This window comes from Bufo bufo, chromosome 11, assembly GCF_905171765.1.
Source record: "Bufo bufo chromosome 11, aBufBuf1.1, whole genome shotgun sequence".
Lineage (NCBI taxonomy): Eukaryota > Metazoa > Chordata > Amphibia > Anura > Bufonidae > Bufo > Bufo bufo.
The window spans coordinates 17,624,550-17,643,294 of NC_053399.1; the positions used below are offsets into that span (position 1 = coordinate 17,624,550).

Here is an 18,745-nt window from a genome sequence, read left to right on the forward strand (position 1 = left end):
GGCAGCGGGGCCGACGGTGGGCGGCTGGCAGCATGCTCCTCATCCTGCATCACGTACTCACCTCCCTTCTCCCTTTCTTTAGATGGGGCAGCAGGCTTTCCTGAAGGCAAAAGACGTGGCGGCTCCAGGAGGAGGATGCTCCAAAGCCCTGCAGGTAGGAGACCTCACCTGGCACCTGTGGGCACAGCCCTGGCATCAGCGGACTCAGCCTCAGCAGTGGCACCCCAGGTACTGAGACTGAAGACTTTGCTGTGGCCGGGGAATGGGGATTGCTGAAACTGAAAGGGCCAGGGGGAAGTTTGTTCATGGGGGGAGTAGTGGGGGACTGACTGTAATAACTAAGGTAGGGGGGAAATTAGGTACTACTAACTGGTCTGTGCTGCCGGGGATTGCTGAAAGGGGTGAATAAATACTTTGAATGGGGGACTGCTGAGAAGGGTTAATAACTATTGTGAAAGGCCCTTCACAATAGTTATTAACCCCTTTCAGCAGTCCCCCATTCAGAAAATCTATTAACCCCTCGGGGGACTGATAAAAGGGGTTAATAAATACTGTGTAAAGGGGGTCTGGCTTGCTCCAGTACACCTCCTGGCCCCTCCTGCCATGTCTGCTGCCACCTACTGGTGAACCATGTTATTACACTTGAACATAACAGTTTCATAGAAAAAGGATTTGCACATTATAAAATACCTGCAATAAATTACATTGATGACATTAGGTTAACCATAGGAGATAGCTGCGGGGTTCCAAGAGTGGTAACACCACTCTGGGGTGTTACAACATCTCCTAGGAACCATCAGTGAAAAACGCATTACATCCAGACGCAATGGGTTTTTCACTGAAGCTTTTATGGGGCCAGGACTGCGTGAAAAACAGAAAATAGAACGTGCGGCGATTGTCACATAACGCAGAAATGAAGCATGAAAAACACGGCTCATGTGCACAGACCCACTGAAATAAATGGCGTAGGATTTAGTGCAGGTGATTTCATGCATTGCACCGGCGCGGAAAACTCGCTCATGTGAAAGGGTGCTAAAACTTCAGTTTTTTTTCATGCGTGTGAAAAACGCATCAAAACTGATTGCACCCGCATGAAAAAAACAAACACTGAACGCAATTGCATCCAAAACCGACTTAACTTTCTTGTGAAATAGAGAATAAGCTCTTGCGCCAAATGTGACTCTTGATACTTCATTTCCAGGAAGTTCCTTGCAGTTTGTGGATATTCCTGCTGCATAAAAGGTTCCAATAAATAACATTGTAGATTACTTTTTTCAGTATTGGATTGTACTAGGGAGTAATTTATAGTCTTAGGTCATGTCAAAGAAATAATTGAGGTAGATGCCACCCGGTGTGTCACTTACCTGCGCTTCCCTGTGTGACATAACTTGCAGCTGTATAAATAGGTACCAGTCCTGGGTCACAGATCACAGTGACGGAGAAGCTTCATTATCCTCTCAGCGGGACACAGGAGAGTCGAAGACATCTTCACCAGGTAAGACACCTTGAACTTGGTGGATCATGGGGTTATCTGTATGCGGGACAATCTAGAACACAAAAACAGAGAGGAGCCTTGAAGCTCAGGTCCTTACCAGGGGCCCTATTACAACGGCATAGCCTTTATAGTGATACTGTACTGTTCTGTGGTAAAGAGGCTACTGGACAAAACCCAGGAGCAACTGTAACCTCTGAGACAGAGCAACTGCATGAAGTGTGATCTGAAATCTGGTCACATCTGTTTATGAATAAACTGTGTGAATCAGGAGATCATTTTACCTCCCAAAAAGGGCAACTGAGGAATATAAGAAATGAAATATGCTATCTATGTACAAGAATATAACCACTGTAATACTGCTCCAATACACAAGAATATAACTACTATAATACTGCTCCTCTGTAAAAGAATATAACTACTATAATACTGCTCCTTTGTACAAGAATATAACTACTATAATACTGCCTCCTATGTACAAGAGGATAACTACTATAATACTGCTCCTATGTACAAGAATATAACTACTATAATACTGCTCCTATGTACAAGAATATAACTACTATAATACTGCTCCTATGTACAAGAATATAACTACTATAATACTGCCGCCTATGTACAAGAATATAACTACTATAATACTGCCTCCTATGTACAAGAATATAACTACTATAATACTGCTCCTATGTACAAGAATATAACTACTATAATACTGCTCCTATGTACAATAATATAACTACTATAATACTGCTCCTATGTACAAGAATATAACTACTATAATACTGCTCCTATGTACAAGAATATAACTACTATAATACTGCTCCTATATACAAGAATATTACTACTATAATACTGCTCCTTTGTACAAGAATATAACTACTATAATACTAGTCCTATATACAAGAATATAACTACTATAATACTGCTCCTATATACAAGAATATTACTACTATAATACTGCTCCTCTGTACAAGAAAATAATTACTATAATACTGCCTCCAATGTACAAGAATATAACTATTATAATACTGCTCCTATGTACAACAATACAATTACTATAATACTGTTCCTATGTACAAGAATATAACTACTATAATACTGCTCCTATATACAAGAATAGTACTACTATAATACTGCTCCTTTGTACAAGAATATAACTACAATAATACTACTCCTATGTACAAGAATATTACTACTATAATTCTGCTCCTATATGTAAGAATATAATTACTATAATAATGCTCCTATGTACAACAATATAACTACTATAATACTGCCCCTATGTACAAGAATATAACTACTATAATACTGCCTCTTATGCACAAGAATATAACTACTATAATACTGCTCCTATGTACAAGGATATAACTACTATAATACTGCCTCCTATGTACAAGAATATAACTACTATAATACTGCTCCTATGTACAAGGATATAACTATTATAATACTGCTCCTATGTACAACAATATAACTACTATAATACTGCCCCTATGTACAAGAATATAACTACTATAATACTGCCTCTTATGCACAAGAATATAACTACTATAATACTGCTCCTATGTACAAGGATATAACTACTATAATACTGCCTCCTATGTACAAGAATATAACTACTATAATACTGCTCCTATGTACAAGGATATAACTACTATAATACTGCCTCCAATGTACAAGAATATAACTACTATAATACTTTTCCTATGTACAAGAATATTACTACTCTAATACTGCTTCTATGTACATGAATATAACTACTATAATACTGCCTCCTATGTACAAGAATATAACTACTATAATACTGCTCCTATGTACAAGGATATAACTACTATAATACTGCCTCCTATATACAAGAATATAACTACTATAATACTGCTCCTATGTACAAGGATATAACTACTATAATACTGCCTCCAATGTACAAGAATATAACTACTATAATACTGTTCCTATGTACAAGAATATTACTACTATAATACTGCTTGTATGTACAAGAATATAACTACTATAATACTGCTTCTATGTACATGAATATAACTACTATAATACTGCCTCCTATGTACAAGACTAACTACTATAATACTGCCTCTTATGTACAAGAATATAACTACTATAATACTGCCTCCTATGTACAAGAATATAACTACTATAATACTGCTCCTATGTACAAGACTATATCTACTATAATACTGCTCCTATGTACAAGAATATAACTACTATAATACTGCCCCTATGTACAAGAATATAACTACTATAATACTGTTTCCTATGTACAAGAATATTACTACTATAATTCTGCTCCTATATGTAAGAATATAATTACTATAATACTGCCTCCAATGTACAAGAATATAACTATTATAATACTGCTCCTATGTACAACAATATAACTACTATAATACTGCCTCCTATGTACAAGAATATAACTACTATAATACTGCCCCTATGTACAAGAATATAACTACTATAATACTGCTCCTATGTACAAGGATATAACTACTATAATACTGCCTCCTATGTACAAGAATATAACTACTATAATACTGCCCCTATGTACAAGAATATAACTACTATAATACTGCTCCTATGAACAAGGATATAACTACTATAATACTGCCCCTATGTACAAGAATATAACTACTATAATACTGCCCCTATGTACAAGAATATAACTACTATAATACTGCTCCTATGTACAAGAATATAACTACTATAATACTGCTCCTATGTACAAGAATATAACTACTAAAATACTGCCTCCTATGTACAAGAATATAACTACTATAATACTGCTCCTATGTACAAGGATATAACTACTATAATACTGCCTCCAATGTACAAGAATATAACTACTATAATACTGTTCCTATGTACAAGAATATTACTACTATAATACTGCTTCTATGTACAAGAATATAACTACTATAATACTGCTTCTATGTGCAAGAATATAACTACTATAATATGCTTCTATGTACATGAATATAACTACTATAATACTGCTCCTATGTACAAGAATATAACTACTATAATACTGCTTCTATGTACAAGAATATAACTACTATAATACTGCCTCCTATGTACAAGAATATTACTACTATAATACTGCCTCCTATGTACAAGAATATAACTACTATAATACTGCCTCCTATGTACAAGAATATAACTAATATAATTCTGCTACTCTGTACAAGAATATAACTACTTTAATACTGCCTCCTATGTACAAGAATATAATTACTATAATACTGCTCCTATGTACAAGAATATAACTACTATAATTCTGCTCCTATATGTAAGAATATAATTACTATAATAATGCTCCTATGTACAAGAATATAACTACTATAATACTGCTCCTATGTACAAGAATATAACTACTATAATACTGCTCCTATGTACAAGAATATAACTACTATAATACTGCTTCTATGTACAAGAATATAACTACTATAATACTGTCTCCCATGTACAAGAATATAACTACTATAATACTACTTCCTATGTACAAGAATATAACTACTATAATACTGCTCCTATGTACAAGAATATAACTACTATAATACTGCTCCTATGTACAAGAATATAACTACTATAATACTACCTCCTATGTACAAGAATATAACTACTATAATACTGCTACTATGTACAAGAATATAACTACTATAATACTACCTCCTATGTACAAGAATATAACTACTATAATACTGCTACTATGTACAAGAATATAACTACTATAATACTGAGTTCTTCTGAAGCAAGTGAATGTGCAGAATGTCAGCAGTTTCAGACATGGTGTCAGCAGTCCCAGTACAGCAAGAAGCCAGGATGGGAAGAAAGTAATTGCAGAGAAGAAAGAAGCCGTAAGTTACAGTTTAATGAATCCACCTACCAGTGTAAATGTACAGCTTTCAGAAGGAAAAAGTGACAGCAATACCAAAGTGCAGTAATATTTTGCAGCAAGAGGAGGTGAAGCAGAATCCATTGCAGCCCACACCTTCCCCATGCAGACAAAAAAGAAATTCTCTGGAGAGACAGACCATACAGCAAAACAGTCAACAAAATGTCCTGATACAGAGTGAGCGTACAAGATCTGGGAGCAGCAGCAAAAAAGTTGCAAAAAGTGTGGTGGAGACCAAAGATGGAAAAGCAGGAAGGTTTCAAGGTGCAGCCACTGGGAAAAACCTGGGAGCCGTTCTCCAATCTGGAGATTGTGCACCCACCAAAGTAACGGCAGCCACAAGTTTCTTTACCAGGAAGAACTACTACACCTGTGATAGGTCATCCTGTGAGTCCACAGCCTGCAGTACCCAGCATTGGACAGTCTGCTAGAGGAGGAGAGCGTGCACCTGAGCTTTGGCTGGCTGATGAGATCCCAGCAATGGTTAGGAAAATGGAGACTCTGAAGCAAGATAAACTGCAGGTTCAGAAACAGATTGATTGCATGTACAAGCTGAAGGCAGCAAACCCTGACTGCCAGGAGATGCATGACCGCAAGCAGAGCTCCCTGGCCATACAGCTCGCTGACATTGTAAACGAGATGGACTCTGTCTTAGAACAACTGGGACCAGTTGGAGAAACTTACAGGAACCAGCAGCGCTATGAGTCTGAATATTTCCAAGATGGCACCTGGCAGTCCCAAGGAAAACCTTTATGCAGCGGACCGGACCGCAGGGGCAGTATGTGAGTGGTTTTGCAGCTCCCTGGGCCGGCGTGCAGTGATGAGGAAGACAGCTCTAAATCCTCCTATCTATTGCAGGGAACACCAGCCAGATGGAAGTTGAGGTGCCCTTGATGGTAGTGGGTATGCTTAGGGTGCTTTGGTGGCTGGGCCCCTGTGTACGTGACGCCAGCACCATAAGGTGCAATTAGGAGATAATGTGGAATTTATAGACCAAGTTTCTTAACAAACTCCCAGTACTTTACTGAAGCTGATCCAAAGGTCATCAATGTATGCAAAAGTAATTTACAGCAAGGCAGCTTTTACAATGATTCAGATTAGTTCCCAAAAGTTGCATAAGGGGTAGTTTCACTCTATAACAATCATTCTTTCTCCCTTGTTTCTCCAGGCTGGAGGGATGTACTATCTCTGCTGTACTGTATAATCATATGCTTCTGGATCCTCTCTAGGATTACTATGTTCTGACAGATGGCCTTTCTGTCCTTGGTTATGGTGGGCAGCTTGTAGCTTAGAATCTCTCCCCTTAAGGCAAAGGAGACTAGAGCCTGATAAACGATAGTTACCTTCCTTTGCCAATATTCTCACTCCCTCTCTGAGTTGCCTGGTTCTTCTGTAATCTGTCCCTTCTATGGGCTGAGGCATATAACTAACTATGGAATTTTTGTAACTCTCCAAGATGGCTGCTGAGGTGCAACTTTGTCCTCAGACATCACACACACTGACCTCCTTCTCCTTTATACTGTGTGCAGGGCGGAGTCAGCCCTGGGAGGCTTGTTAGAACCTCCCCCTCCCTTTGCAACTTTATTGGAACTCATATACAAGCACAATTTACATGAAAATTGATCACAGTATTAAGCAATGTATTTCAGGACAATGCATCCCCCCGTGCTTTAATGTAAGTCGTCCTCGACGCACTCTTGCCATGATGATGCATCACCTGAAAAATACAAAAAGAGCATGCGTGCATATACACAGTACCAGTACCCCATTTTTGTGTTCTCTATTATATATAAAAGAATTGGGTTAGGAGCATCACAATATAGCATGGGTGACAAGCGCCATAGTTTATCTTGTAACTGAGGATCTGGGCGGTGCTGACCTAGCACAACGAACAGTAAAGACCCGGATAGTCCATAATGTAAACAACTAGGAAATTTCTCAGGAGGCTAACAGGGCATGAATCCGTTCCCTGGGCATGAAGCATGATGATTGTAGAACATCATGGAGGGCTTTATTACGGATGGAGTAGAGTTAACACCTGTTTTCTGAGATTTCTGAGTTGTGTTATCTAATCTAAGCAAACACCTTCAATTGCTTTTCAATGGCTTTTGTCTCAAGAGAACACGATGAGTTAAGAAATTTGAGTTAAGAGCTGGAGTGCTAACCCTGCTACATCTGTATGTCAAAGTCCATCTCTGGGCACATGACTTGAACGTTGCAAAACAAGAGTAAAGGAGTCTTTAGAGAGTCCTTAGAGCAAGGCAAATAATCAAGGCATTAAGTCTCTTACCCTGGCTCTGTAGCTCCAAATGATGCAGGAATGCAATAACAGTTAATCCTGGTATCGGGCAGGTGGTTTTCCCTTGGTAATTCGGTCGGATCTTCGAAGTGGCTGTGACTCTACAGGTCTTGGCTCCAGGTAACTTGGTATATCTTGAGCTAGTGACGATCCTTCACTAGGTTGTTCTTCTTGCTGAAGTGGGGCTGTATTAGTCTTTGCGCAAACAAGGAGGTTAAGCCACGGTGTAAAGAACCAGTGTGGAGGTTCTGAGTCTAATAATAGGTTTCCAATAGACTGTGTTGGTTCCACTGGTTCAGGTGACTTTTCAGACGATTGTTCTGTGGTTGGAGCTTCTACTTGGACCACTTCTTGTAAACACAGCTTGAGACGGTTGCGGTGCACTATTTGTGGTGCTCTGTTCTCTTTGGTGATTTCGTAGATATCAGTTTCAGGATTCGGAATGGCTATGATGATGTAGGGTTCTCTTTCCCATTTACTATCCAGCTTACTAGTGCGATGATTATTTTTCAGTTACACATGGTTACCAATTTTTAAGGGTTCTGCTTTTGCAGACTGATCATAGTCTTTCTGTTGCTTTTGGCATACATTCGCCATGCGGATCTGGACAATCTCTTGGGCATTAGCTAGGCGTTTTTGATGTTCACTCACCCAATCTGTTTGTGGTAAAGGATTGATGGAATCTGGAACTTGTACATCCAAGGTGAGATCTGCAGGTAATCTGCCTTGATGGCCAAACATAAGGTAATATGGGGTGTATCCAGTAGAACAATGGATGGTATTGTTGTAAAGATACATCAATTGAGGTAGTAGAGTTGACCAATCAGTTCTTTAGGCAGGTGGTATAGCTCTCAACATTTCAATCAAGGTTTGTTTCATTTTTTTCCCACAAGGTCTGTTACCTTGAGGATGGTAAGCTGTTGTTCTCATCTTCTGACAATTGTGCAGTGAACATCGTTCATGGCAGAGTTGGGATTCAAAGGCAGATCCATGATCTGGGAGAATCTTTTCAGGGCATCCATAAGGCAACAGGAAATTCTTCCAGAAAACGTTTGCAGCAGTTTTGGCTGTCAAGTCTTTAACAGGTACAGCTACTACAAATTTGGTGTAGTGATCAATTATTGTCATGGCGTAGGTATATCCTGAACGACTTGGTTCTAGCTTTACGTGATCAATGGGCACTATCACTAGAGGTGCTTGGCTTACAATGGGATGTAATGGTGCTCTTTGGTAATGTCTCTCACTTCTTCCAATGGTACAAGTAGAACATTCTCGACACCAATTTTCAATATCTTCTCTCATTCCAACCCAATAAAATCTTCGGCGGATGGTAGCTTCTGTTTTTTGTACACCAAAGTGTCCTGACCTATTGTGGTACATTTCAAGGACAATTTTGGCATCTTGGCATGGTACTATAATTTGATGCAGCCGATCATTGGTGACGGGATCTAGGGTTCTTCTTAACACTATTTTTTTTTTTGCATGAACAGTTGCTTTCTGTGTCTCTATAGCTTGAGTAGCTCTGGATCTGCATTCTTTCTGCAGATTCTTTCTGGTGTTCTTCCACTAGTGAAGAAATCTTGTAGCTCACCTAATACTCTACTTTCCGCCTACAATTTGATCCACCTTTCTTTCTCAACTTGGGGTTCTGGATATCTCTGATGTTGGAAGTTGAGGACTTCTTTACCTTTTGATGGTGATAACATCTTGTTGGACAAATTTTTTGTAGAAAACCGGCATCTCTACTTCTTCTCCAATGTCTTCCTGTTCAGTAGGGTCTTCTCTGGTAGGCAGACTGAATAAGGCATCTGCATATTCATTTGACTTGCCTCTTCTGTACTTGACCACAAAGTTGTAGTTGGCAAGAAGTGATGCCCATCTTTGTTCTAAGGCTTCTAACTTGGCTGTGTTGAGGTGCGCCAGTGGGTTGTTATCAGTATAGGCCACAAATGATGTTGCTGCGAGGTAGTCTTTACATTTTTCTGTGACAGCCCACACGAGTGCGAGGAATTCCAGCTTGAAGGAACTGTAGTTCTGGTCATTTCTCTCAGCACCTCTAAGGCTGGGTTCACACGGGCGTTGCGGGAAAATGTGCGGGTGCGTTGCGGAAACACCCGCGATTTTTCTGCGCGAGTACAAAACATTGTAATGCGTTTTGCACTCGCGTGAGAAAAATCGCGCATGTTTGGTACCCAAACTCGAACTTCTTCACAGAAGTTCAGGCTTGGTATCTGTGTTCTGTAGTTTGTATTATTTTCCCTTATAACATGGTTATAAGGGAAAATAATAGCATTCTGAATACAGAATGCACAGTAAAACAGCGCTGGAGGGGTTAAATTTTTTTTTAAAATAATTTAACTCACCTTAGTCCACATGATCGCGTAGCCCGGCATCTCCTTCTGTCTCCTTTGTTGAACAGGACCTGTGGTGACACAGTCACAGGGTGTCATATATAGTAGTGGCAAGCTATCATCAAATAATATCACAGAAGGTTATAGCTACCAATTTAAAATTTAACTTTTACTAGATTATATTAAAAGAAGCATCATTCCAAATATTCCATGATAGTATATTTTTGTATGCCAGAAAAAAGAAGCTAAGCCCACCTCTGGGGTTAGGGTAGTGGGAGAATAATTTATAGATAATAGGTAAGACGGATATTGCACTTACGGTTAGACGATATCTTTAAGATATAGATGTGTTATAGGTGCGGGCTGCTGGTCGGATATCCTTGTAGATACCTAGTGACTAGGCCCTTTACTTACCCCTACATGACCCTAAGGTGCTAGCTCACAGTGGGCTGCTTGTTCTAAAGGACAGGATGAATCGTCCTAGAAGATGACGGTGGTGAGATGTCCCGACGCGTTTCCCCAAGTAAAAGAACTTGGTTCGTCAGGGGACTTTATATTCCAATAGCCGAAGGATGGTGGCTAAAAATTCTGGCGGTGACAGAGGCTGATGATATGCAACCCCTTGTGTGTTAAGGCAGAGTTTAAATAGCCGACTTTTGGCGCCAAATATTTCGGAACGCCCCCTCTGATTAGGTAGATGATATCTCAGTGGGTGTGTTGTCATACCGGTATCCTCATTGGTGTTCGTGGTGGATGCCACATATGTGACGTACCTGTAGTCCGGTCTTGCTATTTTCTAGTATGCCGATGTCCCGATACGTCACATCCGGTCATGTGATCGCAAGGTTTAGAGATCACATGAACACTACTTCCTGTCAGTGGAACGCAAGCGGATGCCAGTTCGTGGAACGCATCACCCGATACTGCTTCCTGTTTCCACTCAGATGACTTGGATGTTATAAAGATGTTATTTTATGGTTCATATGGGCTAAATACTCTGCAAATTAGATATTAATAAAGGAAGTAACGATGGAATCATGATATTTTCATTGATGTTAAAGTTTGATAGAAGGGAAAGTGATAGGATATATTAGACCATTAGAGCCTATTCCGGCTCCGATATAAGCTAGATTCCTAGTCTTTATTTGTGGTTTTGTTTAAAAATGGATCCCATGTTTGTAGTTACATGACTGGAGACTTTACTAAAAGGAAGGGATTTAAATGAAGCATGTATAGGAAATTTGTTCATTGAGTCCATATGGATGGACAGTTCTTAATCTATAGATCCACTGGGCTTCTTTTTTCAAGATTCTGTTATCCCAGTCTCCCCCCCTGGGTGACTGTCTGACCACCTCAATCACTTGAAATTTTAGTGTCTTGGCATCTCCACTGTGGTGTTCATTTACATGGCGTGCTATAGGTTTATCCCTTTTGTTTCTAATGTCGCCCAAATGTTCGCCTACCCTTCTTCTAAATTCCCGTTTGGTTTTCCCAACGTAAACCAATGGGCAAGTACACGAGCACATATATACCACTCCTTGAGTACGACAGTTGGCAAAGTCATAGTTCTGATACACTCTGCCCGTACTGCTGTTGGAAAAGGAGTTAGATTTTAATATGTATGGGCAGCACACACAGTTGTTGCCACATTTGTAGGTTCCTGGAGGTCTATTTCCAAGCCAGGTGGGATCACTAGGTGGCTTCTGATAATGGCTGTGTATTAGCCTATCCCGAAGTGACCTACCCCGTCTATAAGTGATGATGGGGGTGGTTGGTAAGAACTCAGCTATATCAGGATCAGAGAGCAAGATCTCCCAGTTGTTTTTCAGGATATCTCTTACCCTCTGATTCTGTTTGTCATAGGTGCCAACAATTCTGGTTGTGGTATCAGTATGGCACTGAGAGACATTTTTCACAAGTAGGGAGTGCCGGTCTCTCTGGTTGGCGTTTTGGAAAGCCCCCCTTAGTATCTGATCGGGATATCCTCGCTGTTGGAATCGGCCGCGTAAATCCTCAGATTGTTTGTGGAAAGCGGAATACGATGAACAGTTCCTTTTCATACGCAAGTATTGCCCCCTGGGAATACCCCGTTTCAGGCTCAGTGGATGGTAACTGTCCCATTGGAGCAAACTGTTGGTGGAAGTGGCTTTCCTATAAGTCTCAGTGCATAATTTACCCAGTTGTTTGGTTATACGGACATCCAAGAATGCCAGCATTTCATGGTCAATCTCGGACGTGAACTTCAGCCCTATATCATTGATATTAAGGTGTTTTACAAACTCTGAGAAATCCTCTCTACTGCCGTCCCATAAGATGAACACGTCATCGATGTAGCGGCCCCAGTAGGTGATATTGGAGGCCCATCGATGACATGACTCATTGAACACCAGCGTGTCCTCCCACCAGCCCAGGAACAAATTAGCGTAACTGGGCGCACATGGGCTACCCATCGCTGTGCCCCTGAGCTGGTGGTAGAAACGTGTCTCAAACAAAAAATAATTATGCGATAAGACAAATTCCAGAATTTTGATGACAAATTCGGAATGATGCTGGTATTGGGTACCACGAGTACTCAGATAATGTCTCGTCGCAGTAACCCCCCAGACGTGGGGAATGCTGGTATATAGTGCCTCTACATCGATAGAGGCCAAGTAGGTGGTATCTGTGACTTCAATATCCTCTATTTTGAGCAATAAGTCTGTGGTGTCTCTAATATGGGACGGCAGCGAGAGGACAAATGGTCTCAGAATTTTGTCGATATAGGTGCTGGCCCCATATGTTATGGAGTCTATGCCAGAGACAATTGGTCGTCCCTTTAGTGGTGGATAGCCCTTGTGGATCTTGGGAAGCGCATAAAAAGTTGGGATTTGGGGATGGATAGATAACATGTGGCCCATTTCTTCCTTTGATATTAGTCTATCATCAAGTGCCTGAATCAGTATAGTTTCTAGCTCCATGTTAAATTTCACCGTTGGATTGGAGGGCAGGATGGCGTAACATGTGATTTCGTTTAATAGGCTTAAACACATACCCCGATATATATTATGGTCCAAGATAACCACATTCCCACCTTTATCAGATGGTTTCAATATAATGTTAGGGTCTTTCTCCAGTTTAATAAGGGCCTGCATCTCATCTCTACTCAAATTGCTGATTTTAGTTCTCTCAGATCTCTCTAGTTTCGTAAATTGGTCTGTCACCAGTTTACAGAAAAGATCTATAACTAGAGTATCCTGGGGAGGTGGTGTTTTTTTACTTTTTTGTTTTAACTCGGTGAAAGGACCTAGGCCACTGGTTTGTTCATTATCATTTAATAGGGAATTTAGGATCCGTACGCCCTCTAGATCAGATCTGGCGATACCTAGTTTTTGGCATTCTTCCTCATCATGAGTTTTGAAGAACTTACGCCATTTTAGCTTGCGGACAAAAAGATTAATATCCTTGACCCACTCAAATGAGTTAAAATTTGTAACCGGGACAAAAGAGAGCCCCCTACTCAGGAGGTCCCTCTCCTGTTCCGTAAGTGGTTTGTCCGTAAGGTTAATGACTTGGTTCTGAGAGGGTGTTATTTTGTCCTGTTTCCACGTTGTGAGGGGAGTGGTTCCCTGTCTCTTAGTTGGTATGGGAACTGGTTTCCCCCACTTGTCATTCCTAAAAAAGTGTTCTGGGTTGACACTGGGTTTAGGGAGCCAGAGGATATCGAGGAGGAGGAAGAGGAACATGCTATGGGTAAGCATGTTTGATCCCCTGATCGTGTTTGCTGGTTTTGATAGGGGGTTCGTGAGTAGCCCCGGTTTGACTTTGATGGCCATTTTTTATTTCTTCCTCTTCCCCTACTACTATTGCCTCTACCCCGAAAGGGTGGCACCCCTCTCTCCGTATCGGAGGATTCGGGGTCAGTCGATGATAGATCAGTTTGTGCAGATTCCTGGGGGTGTGTTTGTAATATATTAAAAGCCCGTTTATCACGAAAATCCCCCAAGTCACGAACAAATTGTCTATGTTTCCGGTCCTTCAAGATTGTCTGATACCTCTCAATATTTGTCCTAAGTGTGCTCTCTCGTCGGCCGAACTCTGGGTCTGCTTTATGATTCAATGCAGCTTCAATCAATGAGTTCAAGTGATTGGAGGCCTTATCTAAGATCAAACGTTCCTCCTCTAGGAGAATCTGCATAAATCTAATTGAGCTTGATATAAGCTCATTCTCCCATTTTTCTATTAGTTGTGCTGATCTAGACCGTTCAGCTGGTACTACATTAACTCTGAGCCCCTTTGGTACTATTTTATTTTTAATATAATTTTCCAGTGATTGGCATTCCCACCACGATTTTAGATGATCCCTATATGCCTCATAGAGGTCCTTAAATATAGTTTTTAATGATGGGGTCTTATCCGTGCTTTCATCTCCCTCCTTTTCAGAAAAAGCCTCCAGTGCATCATGTATCCAATTATTAGTATCCACGGGTCCGGATAGGAAACCAGCCATAACAATTAGAAACACAGTCACAGGGTGTCATATATAGTAGTGGCAAGCTATCATCAAATAATATCACAGAAGGTTATAGCTACCAATTTAAAATTTAACTTTTACTAGATTATATTAAAAGAAGCATCATTCCAAATATTCCATGATAGTATATTTTTGTATGCCAGAAAAAAGAAGCTAAGCCCACCTCTGGGGTTAGGGTAGTGGGAGAATAATTTATAGATAATAGGTAAGACGGATATTGCACTTACGGTTAGACGATATCTTTAAGATATAGATGTGTTATAGGTGCGGGCTGCTGGTCGGATATCCTTGTAGATACCTAGTGACTAGGCCCTTTACTTACCCCTACATGACCCTAAGGTGCTAGCTCACAGTGGGCTGCTTGTTCTAAAGGACAGGATGAATCGTCCTAGAAGATGACGGTGGTGAGATGTCCCGACGCGTTTCCCCAAGTAAAAGAACTTGGTTCGTCAGGGGACTTTATATTCCAATAGCCGAAGGATGGTGGCTAAAAATTCTGGCGGTGACAGAGGCTGATGATATGCAACCCCTTGTGTGTTAAGGCAGAGTTTAAATAGCCGACTTTTGGCGCCAAATATTTCGGAACGCCCCCTCTGATTAGGTAGATGATATCTCAGTGGGTGTGTTGTCATACCGGTATCCTCATTGGTGTTCGTGGTGGATGCCACATATGTGACGTACCTGTAGTCCGGTCTTGCTATTTTCTAGTATGCCGATGTCCCGATACGTCACATCCGGTCATGTGATCGCAAGGTTTAGAGATCACATGAACACTACTTCCTGTCAGTGGAACGCAAGCGGATGCCAGTTCGTGGAACGCATCACCCGATACTGCTTCCTGTTTCCACTCAGATGACTTGGATGTTATAAAGATGTTATTTTATGGTTCATATGGGCTAAATACTCTGCAAATTAGATATTAATAAAGGAAGTAACGATGGAATCATGATATTTTCATTGATGTTAAAGTTTGATAGAAGGGAAAGTGATAGGATATATTAGACCATTAGAGCCTATTCCGGCTCCGATATAAGCTAGATTCCTAGTCTTTATTTGTGGTTTTGTTTAAAAATGGATCCCATGTTTGTAGTTACATGACTGGAGACTTTACTAAAAGGAAGGGATTTAAATGAAGCATGTATAGGAAATTTGTTCATTGAGTCCATATGGATGGACAGTTCTTAATCTATAGATCCACTGGGCTTCTTTTTTCAAGATTCTGTTATCCCAGTCTCCCCCCCTGGGTGACTGTCTGACCACCTCAATCACTTGAAATTTTAGTGTCTTGGCATCTCCACTGTGGTGTTCATTTACATGGCGTGCTATAGGTTTATCCCTTTTGTTTCTAATGTCGCCCAAATGTTCGCCTACCCTTCTTCTAAATTCCCGTTTGGTTTTCCCAACGTAAACCAATGGGCAAGTACACGAGCACATATATACCACTCCTTGAGTACGACAGTTGGCAAAGTCATAGTTCTGATACACTCTGCCCGTACTGCTGTTGGAAAAGGAGTTAGATTTTAATATGTATGGGCAGCACACACAGTTGTTGCCACATTTGTAGGTTCCTGGAGGTCTATTTCCAAGCCAGGTGGGATCACTAGGTGGCTTCTGATAATGGCTGTGTATTAGCCTATCCCGAAGTGACCTACCCCGTCTATAAGTGATGATGGGGGTGGTTGGTAAGAACTCAGCTATATCAGGATCAGAGAGCAAGATCTCCCAGTTGTTTTTCAGGATATCTCTTACCCTCTGATTCTGTTTGTCATAGGTGCCAACAATTCTGGTTGTGGTATCAGTATGGCACTGAGAGACATTTTTCACAAGTAGGGAGTGCCGGTCTCTCTGGTTGGCGTTTTGGAAAGCCCCCCTTAGTATCTGATCGGGATATCCTCGCTGTTGGAATCGGCCGCGTAAATCCTCAGATTGTTTGTGGAAAGCGGAATACGATGAACAGTTCCTTTTCATACGCAAGTATTGCCCCCTGGGAATACCCCGTTTCAGGCTCAGTGGATGGTAACTGTCCCATTGGAGCAAACTGTTGGTGGAAGTGGCTTTCCTATAAGTCTCAGTGCATAATTTACCCAGTTGTTTGGTTATACGGACATCCAAGAATGCCAGCATTTCATGGTCAATCTCGGACGTGAACTTCAGCCCTATATCATTGATATTAAGGTGTTTTACAAACTCTGAGAAATCCTCTCTACTGCCGTCCCATAAGATGAACACGTCATCGATGTAGCGGCCCCAGTAGGTGATATTGGAGGCCCATCGATGACATGACTCATTGAACACCAGCGTGTCCTCCCACCAGCCCAGGAACAAATTAGCGTAACTGGGCGCACATGGGCTACCCATCGCTGTGCCCCTGAGCTGGTGGTAGAAACGTGTCTCAAACAAAAAATAATAATTATGCGATAAGACAAATTCCAGAATTTTGATGACAAATTCGGAATGATGCTGGTATTGGGTACCACGAGTACTCAGATAATGTCTCGTCGCAGTAACCCCCCAGACGTGGGGAATGCTGGTATATAGTGCCTCTACATCGATAGAGGCCAAGTAGGTGGTATCTGTGACTTCAATATCCTCTATTTTGAGCAATAAGTCTGTGGTGTCTCTAATATGGGACGGCAGCGAGAGGACAAATGGTCTCAGAATTTTGTCGATATAGGTGCTGGCCCCATATGTTATGGAGTCTATGCCAGAGACAATTGGTCGTCCCTTTAGTGGTGGATAGCCCTTGTGGATCTTGGGAAGCGCATAAAAAGTTGGGATTTGGGGATGGATAGATAACATGTGGCCCATTTCTTCCTTTGATATTAGTCTATCATCAAGTGCCTGAATCAGTATAGTTTCTAGCTCCATGTTAAATTTCACCGTTGGATTGGAGGGCAGGATGGCGTAACATGTGATTTCGTTTAATAGGCTTAAACACATACCCCGATATATATTATGGTCCAAGATAACCACATTCCCACCTTTATCAGATGGTTTCAATATAATGTTAGGGTCTTTCTCCAGTTTAATAAGGGCCTGCATCTCATCTCTACTCAAATTGCTGATTTTAGTTCTCTCAGATCTCTCTAGTTTCGTAAATTGGTCTGTCACCAGTTTACAGAAAAGATCTATAACTAGAGTATCCTGGGGAGGTGGTGTTTTTTTACTTTTTTGTTTTAACTCGGTGAAAGGACCTAGGCCACTGGTTTGTTCATTATCATTTAATAGGGAATTTAGGATCCGTACGCCCTCTAGATCAGATCTGGCGATACCTAGTTTTTGGCATTCTTCCTCATCATGAGTTTTGAAGAACTTACGCCATTTTAGCTTGCGGACAAAAAGATTAATATCCTTGACCCACTCAAATGAGTTAAAATTTGTAACCGGGACAAAAGAGAGCCCCCTACTCAGGAGGTCCCTCTCCTGTTCCGTAAGTGGTTTGTCCGTAAGGTTAATGACTTGGTTCTGAGAGGGTGTTATTTTGTCCTGTTTCCACGTTGTGGATTAAGAACTGTCCATCCATATGGACTCAATGAACAAATTTCCTATACATGCTTCATTTAAATCCCTTCCTTTTAGTAAAGTCTCCAGTCATGTAACTACAAACATGGGATCCATTTTTAAACAAAACCACAAATAAAGACTAGGAATCTAGCTTATATCGGAGCCGGAATAGGCTCTAATGGTCTAATATATCCTATCACTTTCCCTTCTATCAAACTTTAACATCAATGAAAATATCATGATTCCATCGTTACTTCCTTTATTAATATCTAATTTGCAGAGTATTTAGCCCATATGAACCATAAAATAACATCTTTATAACATCCAAGTCATCTGAGTGGAAACAGGAAGCAGTATCGGGTGATGCGTTCCACGAACTGGCATCCGCTTGCGTTCCACTGACAGGAAGTAGTGTTCATGTGATCTCTAAACCTTGCGATCACATGACCGGATGTGACGTATCGGGACATCGGCATACTAGAAAATAGCAAGACCGGACTACAGGTACGTCACATATGTGGCATCCACCACGAACACCAATGAGGATACCGGTATGACAACACACCCACTGAGATATCATCTACCTAATCAGAGGGGGCGTTCCGAAATATTTGGCGCCAAAAGTCGGCTATTTAAACTCTGCCTTAACACACAAGGGGTTGCATATCATCAGCCTCTGTCACCG

The 18,745-nt window shown here is 40.9% G+C and overlaps 1 protein-coding gene across 1 annotated transcript in view; it reads left to right on the forward strand.

Moving 5' to 3' along the window:
- The first annotated feature begins 1,444 nt into the window (after nucleotides 1-1,444).
- LOC120982592 (tyrosinase-like) overlaps nucleotides 1,445-18,745 on the forward strand; it is a 34,878-nt gene continuing 17,577 nt past the window's right edge. Inside the window, exon 1 of the mRNA XM_040412849.1 lies at nucleotides 1,445-1,495. The gene's annotated coding sequence lies outside the window, so the exon portion shown is untranslated. The remainder of the gene's footprint in view (nucleotides 1,496-18,745) is intronic.